Raw genomic sequence first — 6,909 nt, forward strand, 5'->3', positions numbered from 1 at the left:
TTCATAGTCTCTGGTGAAAAGCCTGGTGTAATTCTGATAGGCCTGCCTTTATATGTTACTTGACCTTTTTCCCTTACTGCTTTTAATATTCTACCTTTATTTAGTGCATTTGTTGTTCTGATTATCATGTGTTTGGAGGAATTTTTTTTCTGGTCCAGTCTATTTGGAGTTCTGCAGGCTTCTTGTATTTTCATGGGCATCTCTTTCTTTAGGTTAGGGAAGTTTTCTTCTATTTTTTTTTTTGAAGATATTTACTGGCCCTTTAAGTTGAAAATCTTCATTATCATCTCTTCCTATTATCCTTATGTTTTGTCCTCTCATTTTGTCCTGGATTTCCTGGATGTTTTGAGATAGGATATTTTTAACTTTTTGCATTTTCTTTGATTGTTGTGTCCATGTTTTCCATGGAATCTTCTGCACCTGAGATTCTCTCTTCCATCTCTTGTATTCTGTTGCTTATGCTCACATCTATGGTTCCTGATTTCTTTCCTAGGGTTTCTATCTCCAGATTTGTCTTTGCTTGGGTTTTCTTCATTGGTTCTACTTTTTTTTTTTTTTATTGGATGGTTTTGTTCAATTCCATCACCTGTTTGGTTGTATTTTCCTTTAATTCTTTAAGGGATTTTTTTGTGTTTCCTCTTTAGGGTCTTCTACCTGTTTAGCAGTGTTTTCCTGTGATTCTTTGATGGATTTTTGTGCTTCCTTCTTAAGGGTTTCTACCAGGAGAACACTAGTTCTCCTTTATTTCTTTATGTGAGTTATTAATGCCCTACTTCAAATCCTCTACCAGCATCATGAGATTTGATTTTAAATGTGAATTTTTCTTTTGGGTGTGTTGGGGTATCCAGGACTCACTGTGGTGGGCGTACTGGGTACTTATGATGCAGAGTGGTCTTGGTTTCTGTTAGTAAGTTTCCTATGTTTGCCTTTTCCCATCTGGAAATCTCTGGAGTTAGATAGTCTAGCTGACTCTGGCTGGAGCTTGTTCTTCATGTGATTCTGTGAGCCTCTGTCAGCACTTCTGGGTTTCCAACTCTCTTCTGAGTCCTAGTGGTCAGTGATCTCTCTGCATGTAAGCTCCCCTGAGACCCAGTGTCAGAGCCCTCTCTGGAGGCTGACTCTTTTCAGTTATCCTTAGATCCTGGGTGTGCTAGGGTGCCTGTGGTGTGAAGAGGCCTCTGTGGACCTTTGGACTGTCTATCAAGTTTGCACCCATGGTGGTGTGGGGCTGGTACCAACCAGAAGGAATCCCAGCTGTTTTTCAGACCAGTTTCCTGTTCCTGCTCACACAGGCCACGCCAATCTGTTTTGGAGCACATGTTTTTTTTCCACTCACCAGCAATCCCAAGATCCTGGGTGTGCTAAGGCGCCTGTGACATGGAAAATGTCCTCTGGAGACATGGAACCATCTGCCGAGTTTGAACCCAAGGTGGCATGGGGCTTGAGCCTACAGGAGTGAACCCCAAAACTTGTTTGTGTGTGTGTGTGGGGGGTTTCCTGTGTCCCTGTTTTTGCTCACACAGGCCATTCCCAGCTGTTTTGGAACAGATTTGTACATTCCACTCACAAGTGATACCAGGATCCTGTGTGTGCTAGGGTGCCTGCAGTATGGAAATTCTTCTGTGGACTGTCCACCGAGTTCACGCCCAAGGTGGCACAGGGCTGGCACATATCAGAACCCCTGCCTCTCTTTCTAACCATCAACATCAAACCAGTTTACTGGAACCTTTACAAATCAGGTTTTAAGTATGTCCATTTTTCCATCTAGTTTCCTACCTTCTTCTGCATCTCATGATCCCTTCTACATGGGCTGGTTCATGTCCCTGGGCACATGTGTAGCAAAGAACTGCTTTGTATGGCCTCAGTGGGACAGGATGTACTTAATCCTGTGGAAACTTGATGCCCCAGGGAAGAGGGATGCTAATGGGGGTGAATGAGGTGGATGTTGGTGGGAGGGTAGGGAGAGCTCTTTCAGAGGCAGGGAGGGAGGAGGGAGGGTTGAAGAACTTTGGGAGGGGGGACCAGGAAGGAGGCAACTTTTGGAATGTAAATAAATAAAATAATTTAATAAAAAAATAAGAACGCCTATTCTTTCTGAAAATGGCCCAAAAGTTATGGATGGATTAGGAATTTTATGAGTAACATATACTTTGGATTATTTTCAGTTATGTTTGGAAATGTCAATTCTATTTAAACAGATAGGAGGTGATATCATCCACGTATGTACAATGTTCTTGGCCACCTCACTGCAAACAGCTCACGAAAAGTCAAAGTTATGGAAATAGCTTGACCATCCAGTGTGTCTACCTTACTACCTGGAGGTTTGGGTTGTAAGCTGAGGAGATTTCTATTTTCCACAAGAGACTTTAGCTCTGCCCTACTTGCTTTCAACTTTCACCTCAGGTGTCTTAAAAAGTAAGTTTTTAGAGACAGATAAGGTATTAAGCACATGGTCCATCCTTTAACCTAATGCATATGTCAGAAAATATACTGCAGTTGAGGACTGACACAGGGCATTATGTTTGTATTAGGAAATAAAATGAAACAGTGCTCTGACACATGTGAATTAGGAATTATGTAGACAAGGGCAATGGCATCGATGTTATGGCAGGAAGTTAATGGAAATATTTTTACTCTCTCCCCCAGCCATATTTTTTCTTTTCTTCTTCCTTCTACATTTACTTCCAGTCTTCCTTTCATAGAATGTTCTTGGAACTAATCTTCTAAGACACTGTGGGAGCTCGATTCTTCTATGATTTTCTTATTCATGAGTTACTTACTGAGCCCATGGCTTTCTCACTCCCTAGCTACACCTCAATACTGTCAATAATCTTCTTCTGGGCTATAGAGCTCTGGAACTGTTGTTCTTATTGATTTTCCAGAATGTCATATTAATAAGCTTTCTGTGTATGATGAGTTAATTGGCATCATGGGACTCCCTCAGAATATAAGTATGGGAGGACAAGAACATACCTCCAAGCAGTAGATTACTTATGGGATTTGAAATTCCAATTCCTTTTAGATACTATTTTGCTTCCTAAATGAAGATGTAGTCCATCAACTAGTATTCTATGAAGATTTTTGATAGTGTATACAATTCCTTTTCCTGAGATTTATTTTACCCTCCTCAAACACATACATAGACAAAATTTTAGTCTCCTGTAATTCATGGTCAGGTGTCTGAGTCCTTGTCTAACCTAAACTTTAGAATCATATCATCCTTTGGGGCTCTGAGGCCCACCTTGAAGCTCTTTCTTTACCAATTACAGTTTCTTTGGCTTTATAGACAAAAATAATTTTAGAGACACAACCAGGACCCCAGGTCAAAATATGTGCTGTTCTCCAAGTGACTACTCATATTTCTTATCCATACAATAAATCACAAGTAGTAGTTAATTTTCTCACCATCTCATGGATATTCGCAGAATAATTTCTGTGGCTCCTAAGGTAATGTCATTAGCTCATGCTGGATCATTTGCTTCTGTAGTCAGAATCAAGATTCCTAGTTGAATATGTAGCTCGAATGTTCTCTTCTTCAACTGTATTGTTATTTTGCTAAGAAGAGCGCACTTGGAAGAAAAATGCACTGGATGCCAAACAATGGCTATTTGCATATGTAGAAAAGTATTAACATCAATACTAAAGATATTCAGAAAGTGATGAATGATTAGTAGATATAGGTAGTCATTGTTCATGTATTGAAAATGGCTACATTTGCATAGTATTATGGACATGTGTTGTAATACCCTGTCCTCTGGGCATGGCATGGTTATTACCATCTTAAAATTAGAGTATCTGTGTTTAGCTGTATAAGTCCCTCAGAAAATTGGGTACATTTAACATTTCTTCAGAAAAATTGGCTCAGGGGATGATTCATTAGTTGGGTCATAAGTCTTCTTGAAAGGCCAAGCACAAGACCCCATTTCTCACTGAAAATAATCAAGCAATTAGCAATAATTCAGGAGAAGAATTCTCTTTTACAATGATATAATAACTTTTAAGTTGCTCTTGCTCCTGTAAGTAAGTAAAGCTTCATTTTCTTATTTTTTTCCTTTTTTTTTTTTGGGTGTGTGTGTGTGCATGTCATTTATTTTATTAGATATTTTCTTTATTTACATTTCAAATGCTATTCCGAAAGTTCCCTATGCCCTCTCCCCACCCTGCTCTCCTATACACCCACTCCCATTTCTTGGCCTTGGTGTTCCCCTATACTGGGGCATATAAAGTTTGGAAGATCTAGGGGCCTCTCATCCCAGTGATGGCTAACTAGGCCATCTTCTGCTACATATGCAGCTAGAGACACAAGCTCTGGGGGTACTGGTTAGTTCATATTGTTTTTCCACGTATAGGGTTGCAGACCCCTTTAGCTCCTTGGGTACTTTCTCTAGCTCCTCCATTGGGGGCCATATGTTCCATTCTATAGATGACTGTGAGCATTCGCTTCTGTATTTGCCAGGACCTGGCATAGTCTCAAAAGAAACAGTGATATCAGGGTCCTTTTAGCAAAATCTTGCTGGCATATGCAATAGTGTCTGCGCTTGGTGACTGATTATGGGATGGATCCCCAAGTGTGGTAGTCTCTGGATGGTCCATCCTTTCATCTTAGCTCTAAACTTTGTCTCTGTAACTCCTTCGATGGGGATTTTGTTCCATGTTCTAAGGAGGAATGAAGTATCCACAAGTTGGTCTTCCTTCTTCTTGATTTTCTTGTGTTTTGCAAATTCTATGTTGGGTATTGTAAGTTTCTGGGCTAATATCCACTTATCAGGGAGTGCATATCTAGAGACTTCTTTTGTGATTGGGTTACCTCACTAAGGATGATATCCTTCAGATTTGCCGAAGAATTTCATAAATTCATTGTTTTTATTAGCTGAGTAGTAATCCATTATGTGAATGTACCACATTTTCTGTATTCACTCCTCTATTGAGGGACATCTGGGTCCTTTCCAGCTTCTGGTTATTATAAATAAGGCTGCCATGAACATAGTGGAGCATGTGCCTTATTACCAGTTGGAACATCTTCTGGCCCAGGAGAGTTATTGCTGGATCTTCCGGTAGTACTATATCCAATTTTCTGAGGAACCCCCAGACTGACTTCCACAGTGGTTGTACAAGCTTGCAATCCCACCAGTAATGGAGGAGTGTTCCTTTTTCTCCACATCCTTGCCAGCACCTGCTGTCACCTGAATTTTTGATCTTAGCCATTCTGACTGGTGTGAGGTGGAATCTCAGGGTTGTTTTGATTTGCAATTCCCTGATGATTAAGGATATTGAACATTTTTTCAGGGGCTTCTCAGCCATTCGGTATTCCTTAGTTGATAATTATTTGTTTAGATTTGTACCCCATTTTTAATGGGGTTATTTGAATTTCTGGAGTCCAGCTTAATGACCTCGTTGTATATACTGAATATTAGTCATTTAATAGATTTAGGATTGTTAAAAAATCCTTTCCTATCTGTTGGTAGCCTTTCTGTCTTACTGACTGTGTCTTTTGCCTTACAGAAGCTTTGCAATGTTATGAGGTACCATTTGTCAATTCTTGATCTTATAGCATAAGCCTTTGCTGTTCTATTTAGGAATTTTCCCCCTGTGCCATATTTTCCAGGCTTTTCCCCACTTTCTCCTCTATAAATTTCAGTTTCTCTGGTTTTATGTGGAGGTCTTTGATCCACTTAGAGTTGAGCTTTCTACAAGGAGATAATAATGGATCAATTCCTATTTTTCTACATGATAACCGCCAGTTGTGCAAGCACCACTTGTTGAAAATGCTGTCTTTTGTCCACTGGATGGTTTTAGCTTCTTTTTCAAAGATCAAGTGAACATATGTGTGTGGGTTCATTTCTAGGTCTTCTTTGAAGGTTTGATAGAACTCTACACTAAACCCATCTGGTCTTGGGCTTATTTTGGTTGAGAGACTATGGATGATTGCTTCTATTTCTTTAGGGGAAATAAGACTGTTTAGATCATTAATCTGATCCTAATTTAATTTTGGTATGTGGTATCTGCCTAGAAATTTATCCATTTCATCCAGGTTTTCCAGTCTTGTTGAGAATAACCTATTGTAGTAGGATCTGATGATGTTTTGGATTTCCTCAGGTTCTGTTGTTATGTCTCCTTTTTCATTTCTGATTTTGTTAATTAAGATACTGTCCCTGGGCCCTCTAGTTAGACTGGCTAATGATTTATCTATCTTGTTGATTTTCTCAAAGAACCAGCTCCTGGTTTGTTTGATTCTTTGAATAGTTCTTTTTGTTTCCACTTGGTTGACTTCAGTCCTGAGTTTGATTTTCCTGCCATCTACTCCTCTTGGGTGAATTTGCTTCAGTTAGTTCTAGAGCTTCTAGGTGTGCTGTCAGGCTGCTAGTGTATGCTCTCTCTAGTTTCTGTTTGGAGGCACTTAGGGCTATGAGTTTTCTTCTTAGGACTGCCTTCATTGTATCCCATACGTTTGGATATGTTGTGGCTTCATTTTCTTTAAACTCTAAAAAGTCTTTAATTTTTTTCTTTATTTCTTCCTTGACCAAGGTATCATTGAGTAGAGTATTGTTCAGCTCCCCCATGAATGTTGACTTTCTATTATTTATGCTGTGACTGAAGACCAGCCTTAGTCCGTTCTGATCTGACAGGATGCATGGGATAATTTCAATATTTTTGTATCTGTTGAGGCCTGCTTTGTGACTGAATATATGGTCAATTTGGAGGAGGTACCATGTGGTGCTGAGTAGAAGGTATATCCTTTTGTTTTAGGATAAAATGTTTTGTAGATATCTATTTAAATCCATTTGTTTCATACCTTATGTTAGTGTCCATGTCTCTGTTTAATTTCTGTTTCCAGGATCTGTCCATTGGTGAGAGTAGGGTGTTAAAGTCTCCCACTATTATTGTGTGAAGTGCAATGTGTGCTTTGAG

Source organism: Mus caroli, chromosome 1, assembly GCF_900094665.2.
Source record: "Mus caroli chromosome 1, CAROLI_EIJ_v1.1, whole genome shotgun sequence".
NCBI classification, from domain to species: Eukaryota; Metazoa; Chordata; class Mammalia; order Rodentia; family Muridae; genus Mus; species Mus caroli.